General features: G+C 37.5%; 1 protein-coding gene across 2 annotated transcripts in view; it reads right to left on the reverse strand.

The window, feature by feature from the left end:
• Positions 1–16,393, reverse strand: part of LOC113491662 (protein toll-like) — a 32,445-nt gene that overhangs the window by 11,712 nt on the left and 4,340 nt on the right. The window contains exon 1 of one of the 2 annotated variants that reach the window (XM_026868743.1): positions 4,933–6,161. The exons of the other annotated variant lie outside the window; for it this stretch is intronic. The gene's annotated coding sequence lies outside the window, so the exon portion shown is untranslated. Of the gene's footprint in view, positions 1–4,932; positions 6,162–16,393 lie in introns of those variants that run through there. 2 annotated transcript variants of the gene reach the window in all.

The raw sequence follows: 16,393 nt of genomic DNA on the forward strand, positions 1-16,393 counted from the left end.
TTTTATCGTAATACTAGCTGTTGCCCGCGACTTCGTCGTCGAAGATATAAGTTATGATTTATACCTGCCCTGTTTATTCCACATTTTCCATTGTATCTTCGCTCCTATTAGTCACATTGTGATGGTATATATAGCCTAAAACCTTCCTCGATAAATGGTCTATTCAACAAAAAATATTTTTTCAATTTGAACCAGTAGTTCCTGAGATTAGCGCGTTCAAACAAACAAACTCTTCAGCTTTATATATTGAAGAATGTTCGTTTGTAGCGAAAACTTCTTGCGCCACCAACCATTATAACCGCTGCAATAACATTACTGACTACGGGTGCATCCGCGGTACTAAACTAGTGTATTTAATTCTTATCTTGTAGCAAGAACACTACAAGATTTTCCAGAAATATTGAGAACTTATCCAGAAAGATTACGGTCTGATCAACACTACATCTAAAATCGCACTGCGATATATTGAGTCGCGTGTAACGAAACCATAGCGCGATTCAGGATGCGTACAGCGCCATCTAGTGACGTGCCCAAAGAACTAAAGTCACACCTGATTAACGTATTAGAAGTGTTATTAACGCCATCTGCCGAGCGGTTTTGTAATTCACGTTTTTTGAATAAAATGCAGTTTTTTGTCATTCATCAATATTTGCATTATAATCAAACTATTTGTAATTTATACATCTTAACACTTTCGTCTGTCAACATCAGTTAGGTTTGGTATGATATTGTGACAGAGTGAGGCCAGGGATATTTATTAAGCTGTAGCTGCACAAATTGATCCACCGGTTAAGCTACATTTGACATGGTCGGCCAAAAGATGGGTGAGCTTCATTGAACAAAAAATACATCTACAAAAAATATTGTAACACGTACCTAATACCTATATTTCTTTTTATCACATCATTTAAAATTAAGGAATACATAGGGTCTTAAAAAAATCACTTGCTATTAAAAGCATACTGGTAAGTGACGTCACACGAGATTTTAAATCACTGTAACACCTTAATTTTTGTTTACGAGAGAAAAGACAAAAAAAAATCCATTATTTTTTCGACATCTGTCTGACGGTCAAAACAGATCACCATTTGTCAAAAAATCGATTCCTTAAGACGTTAAAAGAAATGTGCACATATGTAACGTCATCCCTACTAATACTATAAATGCGAAAGTAACTCTGTCTGTCTGTTATGCTTTCACGTCTAAACCACTGAACTGATTTTAATGAAATTTGGTACAGAGATAGAGTTGACCTTGAGAAAGAACATAGGATAGTTTTTATCCCGGACTTTTGAAGAGTTCTCTTGGAAACGCGATATAACCGACCTCGACGCGGGCGAAGCCGCGGGCGAAAAACTAGTATAAAATATGTATGAATTAAGCTGGTGCTTTGAAGTGATTTGGCAAACCTGACTCGCTTCCGTCGTTTGCAAATAGCAGATAAAATTCTGTGAACTTACTAAGCTCTTTAGCAATCCGTGTTTATAGAGAGAGAGAGACTGTTATCAATAGGGTAGTTGTTGTCTCTCTCCTACAAAGCTGGTTTCCGATTCTGCTATTCACAATGGCCGATGAATGATTGGCAATTGGATTAATTTTGAAACTATTCCTATTCTTTTGAGCATTTTACCAACGCAATGACTTTGAATTTAAAAATAAATAAAATGCGGACAACATCACACAGGTACATCGTTCTGAACCCAAAGTAAGTTGCTAAAGCACTTGTGTTATGGAATTCAGATACAACGAAGGTACCACAAACACCCAGACCCGAGACAATGTAGAAATGTGAATTTTTACATTGATCCGACCGCTGATCGAACCCGGGACCGCAGAGCTAGCGACAACTTGAAACCGGTGCTTACGCCACTCGATCACGGAGGTCGTCAAAATTTGCAATTATTGTATTTGAAAAATACTTAGAACAAAACGAATAGATTAGTTATTAAATGATGTAATGTGTAAATACTGTCAATTTAATCCAATTTCAATTAATTGTCAGTGGTTTTGCAGGTCATAGGACACAATATGTCAGTGAAAACGTTAGATAAGAACGTTTGGGTCGAGTCCTGACCAAGTTTCATTTTTTCTGTTATTATAGCCGTCATTTTGATCGTCCGAGCCTTTTCCCAACTATGTTGGGGTCGGCTACCAGTCTAACCGGTTTCAGCTAAGTACCAGTGTTTTACAAGGAGCGACTGTCTATCTGATCTCAACCGTGTTACCTGGGCAACACGATACCCCTTAGTAAGACTGGTCGTCAGTTTCTAGCTTCTGACTACCCGTAACGACTGTCAAAGATGTGTCATTAACAGCCGGGACCCACAATTTGACGTGCCTTCCGAAACACGGAGGAACTCGTTATGACAAAGATGGTCACCCATCTAAAGACCGACCGCGTCAAGCGTAGTTTAACCTGTGATCGATTCAGTTATGCGGTAACTTAACGTGTCTTGCAAAACACAGAAACTCCTGGTTTTTTAAGTTATTTATTCCTTAGTTCTCGTGATTTTTCCAAACATTCAAGTCACATGCAAAGACACCCAGACTCAGGACAAGCATTCGTATCTCACACTTGACAAATGCTTGCTTGGGATCGAAGCAGCGACCAGTCACGCCAGTTAGCCTGACATTTTAACCTAACTTATTACGCACAAACCTCAACACAATTCCCTGCGTTATCACATATTTTATTAAACACATTTGTCACAGACCAATAATGATATCTACAAACAGAGTACAATATTTATTATAAAACGAATGCAATTGTGGGAGAAAGATGTCGATTTACGCGTTGTAGTAAGCTGTCTTGCTCACACGCGTCCAACAGTACAAGTTTTATCGTTTATAATATAGTGTTCACTGATAATATGGCCAGACACGTTTGTTATGATACTAATATTATAAACGCAAAAGTTGGTATGGAACTATGGATGTTTTCAAGCAAAACTATTTACACAATTTTGACGAAATTTGATACAAATTTATTAAAAGTAAAATTCAATAGTTCATACAACTTGGATGATAAAATTTATTTATTTTTTCTGTATTCACACTTATTATGCTGTGGTCTGATGGTATAGATACCTTGATTTTTAGCAATAATGTAAAAAAAACTTGAACCACAATTTAAAAGTAAGTTTCACAAGCACTTGACCGGTTACTTAAAAATAAAATCGTGATAAAAACTATTCTATGTATCAATCTAGGTTTATTGATATATAGCTGTTGCCCGCGACTTCGCCCGCGTGGTTAGAAGATATAAGTTAGGAATCTTTGAACGGAAGCCCTCGAATTCAATATTTTCCTCGTTTTTGCCACACTTTCCATTGTATCTTCTCCCCTATTCGTCGCAACGTGATGGTTTATAGCCTAAAGCCTTCCTCGACAAATGGTATATTCAACACAAAAATATATTTTCAATTTGGACCAGTAGTTCTTGAGATTAGCGCGTTCAAACAAACAAACTCTTCAGCTTTAAATATTAGTACAGAGTAAATATAAAGAGGAGTTTGACGGAATTTGGTGCGCCAAATTTCGTCAAAATCCGTTCAGTAATTTTCACTTGAAAGAGTAATACACACAAACGCGTTTATAATATTAGCAGAATCTGATGATACACTCGAACACAAATAACAACTTTATTTATAGTTACAAACCGGTTTCGATATCAAAACAACAACACTTCTTGCAATTTTATTGGATGAGTTTTATAAATCTATACTAATCTACAAAGCTGAAGAGTTTGTTTGTTTGAACGCGCTAATCTCAGGAACTACTGGTTTACTTAAATAGAAAAAATATTTTTGTGTTGAATAGACCATTCATCGAGGAAGGTTTTAGGCTATACCTATACCATCACGCTGCGATTGATAGGAGCGAAGACACAATGGAAAATGTTGCAAAAACAGGAAAAAATATTTATCTTCGAGGGCTTCCGTTCAATAATTCTTAACTTATATATCTTCTAACCACGCGGACGAAGTCGCGGGCAACAGCTAGTTTTATATATAATCGTACAAAATTAAGTCAGATAGACAGATGACTGGCCTGCTGGTCTAGTGGTTAGTGTCCCTGACTGCTATACCGGAGGTCGTGGGTTCAATTCCAACCCAGGACAAATGTTTGTGTGATGAGCACAATCATTTGTTCTGTGTCTGGGTGTAATTTATCTATATTATGTATGTATTTAGAAATATATAAGTATGTATATCAGTTGTCTAGTACTCATAATACAAGTTTTGCTTAGTTTGAGACTAGATGGCGTTGTGTGAAAGTCGTGAAATATAATATTATAGGCAGTCGCTCGTTGTAAAACACTGGTACTTAGCTGGGCCCGGTTAGACTGGAAACCGATCTCAACAAAGTTGGGAAAAGGCTGGGATGAGGATACGAAATGCAGACGAAAATAATTGTTCAGTTACGCTGGTATGTTTTCCCCAAAGTTTGTTGTTTTTGGCTTTGAGTACTGTATTCTATAAAAGTGGCTGTCTTGCGTTTATGTATGGTTTTTTAAATGAGGTGCAGGTTTGATTTCAATACGAAGTCTTAAAGTGACTTTTATATGCGAATATTTACTCTTAAGTTCTAATTGTAACATTTTTTTTTGCTGAAACCGGTTGTTCTGGTTATCTGGTAGCCGACCCCAACATAGTTGGGAAAAGGCTAGGCGGATGATGATTTTTTTAAGTAAAAATTTTACTTTTTTTCTTGAAAAAAAAAATGACTCCCACGATAAGGAATTCCCACGCTTTTATTAGGTCGACCTGTATGTTTACAACTTTATAATTTTAATCTTATTTTAGACACTACAGTGTGTTATAACTCTCATCATAACGCCTTTTGGGTTAAAAATAAACTGTATACTATTATTTTTGTTCACACATACAAATACACTAAATAATAAAATGAATTGTTAAGAGAGATACTTACGGATACTTCAAAATTTAATGGTTTTTTTCTCTAAACTCTTCTATAAAAATTGGCCACAAACTACAAATTGAACTATTTATAAAATAAATTACACATATGGCTTACAAATGAATATTATAATTCTGTAACTATAAAAAAACACACAACGAGTTATAGTTTTTTAGCTTCATATATACCGTAACACATTCACAATTCGTAAGCGACTTATCAAAAGCGGTTCAGTAGTCTCGGATATAACGGTTACAATTTCACAAACTCGCGAACTTCATTTTTTTAATATTTAAATATTTATAGTTAAGTTATTGTTTAATTAAAGTTTTTAACCTTTTAATAGACGTCTATCGCGTACCGCGTTTGAATAACAACTGTTTTAAAGCTACAGCACCGACGCAGTTGGTTAAGAGATAAATTTTATCGCGAATAAAATGTATCAGATGGAAAGTAAGTCGTAATATAAGCTTTATGCCAAGGCTTTACGGTCGAAAATGCTGATTTATATTCAGTTTGGTTCGAAAGCAATGTTTGTTTATTCAATATATGATGTAGACTGGGTTTTCCCTTCCCGAAAAATTATCTGGAACAGACATAGAAGATTGTAACAGAGGGAAGTGCTATACAGCCAGGATTCGGGAATCTGGTTAATAATTGGCAGTTATTATCTCTTAAGGGCCGATTTTTCAATCGCAAGATAACTTTATTAGTTAAGAATTCTTTACCTTTTTTAAATATTTGTTGATATTAAGGACCGTAGAAATCGGCTCGTGAAAGGGGAAACCTATGCCCATCAGTGGGAGGACAAAGGCTGTGGATGATGATGATGATGATATGCTTAGTTAGATTTGACATGAAACAAATTGCGATTCTAAATCGATTAAATTTCCAAGACAAAGAAGATCGTCAGCTCACAAAAGTGACACATGCGTAGGTAGCAGGCACTTCCGTCGGTATTTCTGTTCCATGGTTTTAGTTAAAAATTGAGCCTAGAGCTTTTAAAACAAAAATATTATTTTGCTATAGACATTAAGTCTATTTTCGTACTAGAACAATATTGAACCTACGTTGTTATTCAAAGAACGTAATTCTTCGATAGTTTTAGATAAATTACTAGCAGATACGCCCGCGTAAATGTCAGATATAGCTGTAAGAAACATAACCGTATTTTAAAGAAGATTAAAGTAGGTTCATTAATCCACGGGGTCAGCTACCTCCACACAAAATTTCATCGAAATCGGTCCAGACGTTTCGGCGTAAAGAGGTAACAAACACGGAACTTAACTACTAGGCTATCCGTGCCGTCTGATCTGACTCTGAATTGGCCTGAAGGCTGTACAAGCTTGCAAAGCCTAAAGAACTTCACTTATCACACTTAAGCAAAGTAAACATTTCTTTTTTACGAAAATGCTCTCTTCGCCTCATCGGCCTAGCCTTTTCCCAACTATGTTGAGGTCGGCTTGCAGTCTAACCGGATTCAGCTAAGTACCAGAGTTTTACAAGGAGCGACTGCCTATCTGACCTCCTCAACCCAGTTACAGGCAACACAATACCCCTTAGTTAGGCTGGTTTTAAGCTTCTGACTACCTGTAACGACTGTCAAATATGTATAAACAACTGCCGGGATCCACAATTTAACTTGCCTGACAAAGATGGTCACCCATCTACAGACCAACCGCGTCAAGCATAGCTTAACCTGTGATCGATTCACTTATATGAAGTTATAGCTTAGCCACGAGCTCCGCCGGCTCTGACTCTTAAATAGGAAACTGTTTTAGCTGTGTTATCGTTGGAAATCCGGTCGCGACATAGTTTAGTTGGGTTTTTTAAAACGAAATATACCAAACATATTTAAATGCCTAGAAATTAAATTTATTGTATAGATGGCTGAGGCACAAGAAAAAAACTTCAAATGTATGTGAATGACATTCCTTTTCGACAAGTGACGTGACTCTGACTTGTCAGTTCAATACATTTGCTTAAGATATTCTTTGATTGTACATAATATATGTATTGTTATAATCATAATATTATTCAAATGACAACTTATTCACGTTATATGAAAAATCGGTAATCCAGTCCGAAATTCAGAAAAATCGAACATAAGAAAAGAAACACAAATTCTCAATTTTTTGAAACCAGTATCCCAATATTAGTAACCATTACCAGAACCTACTTACAATATTTTTCACAAACGAAAACCCGTCGATTTCCTAACCTTGGCGAGCGCTGCTTAACCTTTAATATCAATAAAACTTACACTTACTCAAGACTGGATGGGGAAAACCGATCTATAAATCGATTACGTTTTTTACTGTAAAGGCTTGTTTAGACGCGGCGAGAAATATCGTATATCATCATTATAGCCTGGTCCCAACTATGTTGGGGTCGGCTTCCAGTCTAACCGGATGCAGCTAAGTACCAGTGTTTTACAAGGAGCGAGTGCCTATCTCAATGATAATAAATTAAATATAGTTATAAAAAAATAGGAATGCTGTCATGAGAAAATCATTTATTCAAGTTAGGCTACTAAGAAGCACTTTTTGAAGATTCAGATTCGGACAGCACCCAGTTTCACCCACCCTTCACCGCTAATCACCTCAACTCAGTTACCTGGGCAACACGATACCCCTTAGTTAGACTGGTTGTCAGACTTTCTAGCTTCTGACTACCTGTAACGCCCTATAACCAGGGACCGGACAACCCCACTTTAGAGTTAAGCCGTTTGACAGGGTAACCCGTACACGGGGTAACTCATATCGCAGTGTTACCTTTTGTTCGAGTTACATCCTCGAAACCCAGCGAAATGGTTAACACCTTCATTATGGTAACCACGTGAAGGGGTTAACCCCTTCAATAACTTAACCCTTTGAAGTGGTTACCTTCACGAAAGGCTTTTATTCGTGTTACCCTGAATTACCCACTAAACTTGAGCTGCATACTTGCACCCTAGCGGCCCCTCATTGCTTTACTAAGACTACGGCTGATTTTCTTCTATCGCCGACGCGTCGCGCCTCTCGGACAAACTACCTACGCGCGAAACGTCATATAGGTAACTAGCTGTTGCCCGCGATTTCGTCCGCGTGGTTAGAAGATATAAGTTAGGAATTTTTGAACGAAAGCCCTCGAAGATTAATATTTTTCCCCGTATTTGCCACATTTTCCATTAAGTCTTCGCTCCTATTAGTTGCAGCGTAATTTTATATACCTAGCCTAAAACCTTCCTCGATTATTGGTCTATTGAACACAAAATGAGATCAAATTTTTTAGATGAAATTATTTATAATAATTAAAAAAAAAATCGAATACAAGTTTTTTTTTCATTTTTTGCATTTTCTGAGAAGATTTGACGGGTGAATTTTCGATTGAAAATTAGAGTGTTTTTTTATATTAACTCAAAATAAGGTGAAAAAATAAATATTTTTAATCAAATAAATTACAGCGTATTTGGGACACAAAAAAGTAAGTTTTCACCAAATTTCGTTACAAAAATAAATTTTGGTAAAAGATAAAAATAAAAAACCACAATCTTGGTTTTTTAGATTTTTCACATAAATTTTGACGTTAAGTATGTGAAAAAAATGTAAACACAAAAGTTTTAGATCTTTTTCTTTTAGAACTTTGCCATTTGACTTTTTTCGATACGAATTTTAGTTTTGCCGGAAATTGATAAAAACCGTTTTTTACTCTTCAAACGTCACTCCCACCCCCTTCCCGACCTCAGATCACCCGTAAATTATTTTTCCTTTCATTTTTATAATATTCCCCTCCTTTTCTAATGGGTTTCATCCTACTATTTTTTAATTTGGTTTTAAAAATTATCGACCCTGGTCTACAAGTATAGACACGAAAAATATATATCACAACGTTTGAAAAGTGCGACAAGCAAAATTAAACTGTAAGATCATATCTACAATGATTTTTATTCCATGTTTACAAGTCGCTCGGTAAATGCAACAATGGCGCCGCTGGGCGGTAAGATGTCACGTGCGCTCGTGGTTATACTATTTTCAAACTAATGTCTATGATAAAGAGTGCATATTGCATTGTCTTAGGTTGGAGTGGGTTACCCTGTTACAGTGTTACAGGGTAGTAAAGGGTAACCTGTTCAGAACAGGGTTCCAGTAACCCGTTCGAAGGTGTAACATATGTCATAGGGTTTTTTCTTGAAGCGCTTAAAAAAACCCCTTCAAAAACCCTTTCAATGAGTATCCGGCCGGTCCCTGCCTATAACAGCCGGGACCCACAATTTCTCATATTGGCTGTTTTTTTAAGAACATTAATATAGACCCGCGACTCTGACTATCTTTCGATATTTTTTTATTATAATCATTTAGAAAATGACGACTCTAGAGTTCGCAAATAAAGGCATTTAAAACTGATCATATATCCTAATTTCCGAATAATTGATTTCATATCGCAACTCACACGATTTTTCGCACCGTCTGAATCAGCCTTAAGTGTCAAAGGACATGACTTGACCCTGTGGTTTACACATACACACATATGTACATACATACATACATTGGGTAACATTTATCAGTACGTGTAAAAACTAATATTTCTAAGAAAATCTTGTTAAAAACCCAAATAGCAATGATACGGAATTCTAAAGAAATGATACATCTATTTAGTTTTGGTTGATAACTATGTTTATGTTGGCATGGTGGTTTGAGAGCGTGAATGCTAAACCGGAGGTTCGATACCCGTCCAGGAAATTTGTGTGATTGGTATAGGTGTTTGTTTCGTTTGAATTTTATTTATCTTTTAGCTGTTTCTGACGTCTTTGCCTGGATATCAGTTAAAGCTGTTAAAACATTTTTAACGAATTTTGATAAAAGTCGCTTATTCCATCGAAATCGGGCCAACCGGTTGCGAGAGGTGAGGTAACAAGCATGCATCCTAACTAATATTATAAATGCGAAAGTAACTCTGTCCGTCTGTCTGTTACGCTTTCACGTCTAAACCACTGAACTGATTTTAATGAAATTTGGTACAGAGATAGAGTTGACCTTGAGAAAGAACATAGCATAGTTTTTATCCCGGGCATTTGAACAGTTCTCTTGTAAACGCGATATAACCGACCTCAACGCGGGCGAAGCCGCGGGCGAAAAGCTAGTACAACCATAAAGTAAATTTTTGTTTTTTTTAATTAATGTTTGTTTTTGAAATATACCCCTTTATAATAATGTCTAGTTTTTATCACGTTTTTATACATTCAGTTTTCATGTTTGTTTGTCGTTCCGGTTGGATTTTGCAACTCAATTTTGAGGCACTTCCCGATAAGCTAGCAGGCTGAAACTTTCAGGGTGGCTTCAAACCCGATGACAATACAATTTACAACTATAAAAATGGCCGATCTTGATAAAATTTGAATTTAAAAACGTGGGCTATAAGATGCTTTTGTATTTATTTTTTCAATGTAAATATAAAAAGAAACAGTCGCTCTTGTTTTGATAAATTAAAAAAGACATACTTTCCATTTTTTTTTTGTTATTTATAAAGCCTTAAAAGTTATAAAGGGGTAAACGAATGGAGTGTAAATAATCAATTTTATTCTGTATTACAGACTTGTTCTAATAATTGCCGATAAACTTGATAAAAATAATATTCTAGTTATTTACTTCAAACAAAATGGAAAATCCATTTTATATCGCATGTCAGATAACTTATAATGACAATTATTCTGATCTTTGAACTATATCACACTGTTAACCTATTTCTTGGCAATTGTTGATGTAAAATTGGAGCACGTGGCTAAGCTATAACTGCATAAATGAAGCGATCACAGGTTAAGCTAAGCTTGACGATGGTCCGTAGATGGGTGACCATCTTTGTCATAACGAGTTCCTCCGTGTTTCGGAAGGCACGTTAAATTGTGGGTCCCGGCTGTTATTCCTACATCTTTGACAGTCGTTGCAGATAGTCCGAAGCTTGAAAGTCTGACAGCCAGTCTAACTAAGGGGTATCGTGTTGCCCAGGTAACTGGGTTGAGGAGGTCAGATAGACAGTCGCTCCTTGTGAAACACTGGTACTTAGCTGAATCCGGTTAGACTGGAAGCCGACCACAACATAGTTAGGAAAAGGCTAGGATGATGATGTTGAGGGCGCTGTCTGCAAGTGGTTTCGAGTCAGACCAAATATATTAAAACTACCTTTTCGCCCGCGGCTTCGCCCGCGTTGAGGTCGGTTTCCAAGAGAACTCTTCAAAAGTCCGGGATAAAAACTATCCTATGTTCTTTCTCAACGTCAACTCTATCTCTGTACCAAATTTCATTAAAATCAGTTCAGTGGTTTAGACGTGAAAGAGTAACAGACGGACGGACAGAGAGACAGAGTTACTTTCGCATTTATAATATTAGTGCAAAAGATTTTTCTCATCGATCATAAGTCAACTAGTTCTATTATAACATATGGATCGATAGCAACGAAGCGTAAATAATTTATTGATTAGTTAAATTACAATGAAAACTTTATGACAGATAAAATTTAATTATATACGTCTTAATATTAATTACTGGTTTAGCCATTACGTAGGTAATTAACTATATTCCTTGTGTAAAGTGATATTTTGTAAGAAATTATATTATATCGTCAATTTCTAAATTGGAAAAACCATTTCTATCACTCGGCTATTAATTACATCATCATCATCCTAGCCTTTTCCCAACTATGTTGGGGTCGGCTTCCAGTCTAACCGGATACAGCTAAGTACCAGTGTTTCACAAGGAGCGACTGTCTATCTGACCTCCTCAACCCAGTTACCTGGGCAACACGCAGAGCCGCGCATGAGCGCGCTCTCCCGCCCTAACTAGGGTTCTGGGCGACGGGACGGGGGTGTCTGTCGTCCGAGTATATTACCCACGGCGGTTGGCCACATTCGGTGCTATGGATACGGTCCCAATATGAGGCGAGGAGGCCGACGCTCTTTACACGTCGGCCTCTACACAACACAAGAAAGTGACCTACCGGCCCACATTACTGGCCGGTGGAAGCCCGCGGTCGGTGTATGAAGGATTGCAACGCATTGCCATACACCGACACAAAAACGCGGATGACGTAGCACAGCGGTTCAGGTTTAGTCAGTAAGAGTCTGACACTACCCGTTTCCTCCCCCGAGGGAGTGGGTGTCCATGAGGATACCCCGCCTAAACAAAAAAAAAAAGTTACCTGGGCAACAAGATACCCCTTAGTTAGACTCGTTGTCAGACTTTCAGCTTCTGACTACCTATAACGACTGTCAAAGATGTATGAATAACAGCCGGGACCCACAATTTAACGTGCCTTCCGAAACACGGTTGAAATGAAATTCTGTTTTGTATACAATTTGTATAGGCACTTAGAAAAAGGAAATCAATCTAATAATAGAGAATCTAAATCTTGGTGTGACTTCTTATAAAAAAACATATTATAAACGACAGATACATGATTTGGTAATCTTTATAGCCTTTTATTTACAAGCTGATTTTTTAGACAAAAAAACACAAATTTTCATGTTGTTGCCCCTGACTGCTATACTGGAGGCCGTGAGTTCGATTCTCACCCAGGACGCACTAAAGAATTTAATACTTATATCGCGTTAGTTTCACAAACATTCTAGTCACATGCACAAAGACACCCAGACTCAGGACAAGCATTCGTGGATCATACAAACGCACGTCCTACACGAGCATCAAACCCGCGAACCTTTCAAACATACGACCGGTTTTTAGGTACTTTATAATGTTGAAGAAACCCTTAAAAATCCACTTATGACGATATTAGTATGACGTTTAACAACACAAGGAAAAACCAATTAAAATCAATCTTAAGGACCTTTTATCAAATTACGTATTTGTTAATAATAAATGATTGCGCTTTAATATCCTAATTGTCATTTAATTGTATCGACATTTCTTTAGTGACAGTTTAAGTTGACTTTCTGCTTGTGTTTTTTTTAAATATGTGACTTGTTTTAGGTCCCACTGCTGGGCAAAGGCCTTTCTCTTCCAGACCGATCTTTCTTTTATTTTGTCCACCTGCGCCCATCGTATTTGACTAGTTCATCACAGTACCTTCGGTGCTTATATTATTGAAGTCAAATAGATTTTTACTCATCACTTTAGTTAATATTTGCAAGTGTTACAATTAATGTCTATTTTGTAAGACAAATGGCACTTGCTTTTTTTGGGATGAGAAATCGAAAAATGACGGTTTTGGGTTGAGCGGAAGGGAGTGTCAGACTTTTACTGACTAAATCGCACCTATGTTCCTTTCATTTTTCTTTTTTTAATCGACTCCCGCATTAAGAAATCCTTGTGTCGCGGTTGTTTCACAAACATACAAGTCACATGCACAAAGACACCCAGACTCAGGACAAGCATTCGTGGATCACACAAATGATTGTACTACGCGGGGATCGAAAACGCGTCACATCGTGCACGGTGGGTTTGGCGTAGTGACCTCAACCACTCGGCTATCCGTGCAATCTTTTTACTTCGTGTATAGTTACCGGCACGGATCTTGAGCGCTGACCTTGACTTGTGCAGAAGTGATTATTTGTGTCCCTTTTCACTTTTGTGGTATGAAGTGAGGCGCGGGGCGGACTAAGTGCAGTGATTGTCAGGCAGCGCATCGCTTCATAGCCGACATGAGGGATGAGTTCTTTGCCGCAGTTGCATGCACCTCAAGACGTCTCAAGATTGGCGTTTTATTCGGTCATGAGTGTACGATGCGCAAAGCGATACCCACTCTTCCGCCAAGCGCTCAAGATCCGTACCGGGGACGAGGTAACTCTTTCTAACAGTCCTTTTTTTTTTCTTTGCCCGTGGTGAATCTCTAATGACTTCAACCCACGGCGAGGGGATATGTCGGACTCCCACAGACTAAAAACACCCCGGTCCCCCGACTGCCTGAGCCAGAGCCACGGGATCGCTCACGCATGCTCAGCGCGACTCTGGCCGGTTTCTAACAGTTCTGTCCCAGCAGACATCAGCCCTAATGGGCTCCACAGAGCTTGCTGTGTGATATAACATCTTGGATTTTCCCATTTCTACATCTATTGAGTTCCGTATTTTTTACCCCGGGTTTTACTCGTTAAGTAAGTTTATTAATTTCCAATTACTTAAGACACGGAAGCATATATTTTCTTATGTCAATTACTTGTGGTTGTGGTCTTAATTATATCATAGTTTCACGACACTGGCTAAGTGCGAGTCGGATTTACGGGGGTAAGGGGTCCGTACGAAGAAAAGACAGAAACATGGTTGACCTTTTAATTAATGACCATATCAACAAGTATAAGAGCAACACGAACTAGGTACCATAACTGAAATTTTTTACTGCCTAGCTATCTCGGTTCAGGAGATAAAGCTTGGTGACAGACAGACGGACAGACCCAGGAAGCTTGGAAATTAGTATTTTGAGAAGCTTATATTAGCGTGGCATAAATCTATACTCCATCCTTACTATAATGTTATAAATGTGAAAGTAACTCTGTCTGTCTGTTACGCATTCACGTCTAAACCACTGAGCTGATTTTAATGATATTTGGTACAGAGAGTTGACCTTGAGAAAGAACAGGGTAGTTTTTATCCCGGACTTTTAAAGAGTTCTCTTGGAAACGCGATGTAACCGACCTCGACGAGGGCGAAGCCGCGGGCGAAAAGCTAGTTTGGTAATCCAACTACTAAACTATCGTTTACCGAATTTCGTCTGAATTTGTTCAGTGGTTTTTGCATAAAAGAGTAACAAACATCAGACACACAAATTTTCGCGTTTATAGTTAATATAATTAATATTTGTATTATCTATACTCTATACTAATCGTTAAAGCTGAGAGTTTGTTTGTTTGTTTGAACGCGCTAATCTCAGGAACTATTGGTTCGATTTGAAAAAATATTTTTGTGTTGAATAGACCATTTATCAAGGAACGCTAAAGGCTATAGCATCACGCTGCGACTAAAAGGAGCGAAGATACAATGGAAAATGTGGAAAAAACGGGAAAAATTCTAACCACGTGGACGAAGTCGCGGGCAACAGCTAGTATTACTGTAAAGTTAATCTAGCAATATTTTTAACAAGTCGCGGCAGGCAGTACAGTCAGCAAAATACTAGAATAACTAAGAAAGTGGATTAACATATAATAAAAACCTATTTAACATTTCGCGTAGGTTTTGATATGCCATTGTCATACAAATACGGCTTACAATAGACTGATTTAAATAAAAATGTGTATCTGCCTGTCTGTCATTGTAAAGAATAAATACCATGACTTTTTTAACGACTCTCGCGCTATGGAATTTAATCCTTGTGTCTTGTGTTTCACAAACATTCAAGTCACATGCACAAGACACCCAGACTCAGGACAAGCATTCGTGGATCACACAAACGCTTGTCCTACGCGGGGATAGTGGGTTCGGCATGGTTACCTCGACCAATAAAGAGTGTCTTTTTCTTGAAGTTATTTAAAAACGGAGTGTAATGCTTCTGTTTATGATAGCTTAGTGGTTTGGCAGTTGGACTACTGAGTCAAAAGTCGTAGGTTTAAATCCCGTCATGCAAGAATGTCTACAAATTCATACATAAGTGTATTACAAAGCAATTATCACTTGTTAAAAACGGTGTCAGCAAACATGGTGAGGCGTGACACACGTGAGAATGTTTCAAGTGTGTGTTGCGTCACGTCAGAGGACTACGGGCGGGAGACACTCTGACACCAGGGGGCACATCAACTGTACGATAAGAAGACTTGGTCTATAGCACTTTTGGGTTAACTTTTTTAACAAAAGATACAATTATGATATGACGGTATATTTTAGAGTAAATTCAACAGTTGTATGGTCGAAATAAGAATAATACACATTTAATAATAGCTTGATACGTACTGGACTAAACTCAAAACATTTTTTATGAGACCAGATGGCAGCTATTACGTAACGCATCGCAATAAGATGTTTCATATCATCCATTCTATTATAAACTAGCTGTTGCCCGCGACTTCGTCCCCGTGGTTAGAAGATATAGGTTATGATTTATATCTGCCCTGTTTTTTTTTTACATTTTCCATTGTATCTTCGTTCCTATTAGTCACAGCGTGATGGTTTATAGCCTAAAGCCTTCCTCGGCGAATGGTCTATTCAACACAAAAATAATTTCAATTCAATTTAGATCAGTAGTTCCTGAGATTAGCGCGTTCAAACAAACAAACTCTTCAGCTTTATATATTAGTATAGATACAGATATAGTATATCTGTCCGTCTCGCTTTCACGCCAAAACCACTAAACCGATTTTAATGAAATTTGGTACACTAGATAGTCTAGACCCTGAGAAAAAAATAGGCTACTTTATATCTAGATAAAAGGGGTGTTAGCCGTTAAGAGGGTTAAAGTATAGATAAAACTTTTTTAGAATGGACTACGGCTTTGAAATTTGCCTTAAATATTGTTTATTTAAAATCTATACTAATATATAAAGCTGAAGAGTTTGTTT

This window comes from Trichoplusia ni, chromosome 3 (assembly GCF_003590095.1).
Source record: "Trichoplusia ni isolate ovarian cell line Hi5 chromosome 3, tn1, whole genome shotgun sequence".
Classification (NCBI taxonomy): Eukaryota; Metazoa; Arthropoda; class Insecta; order Lepidoptera; family Noctuidae; genus Trichoplusia; species Trichoplusia ni.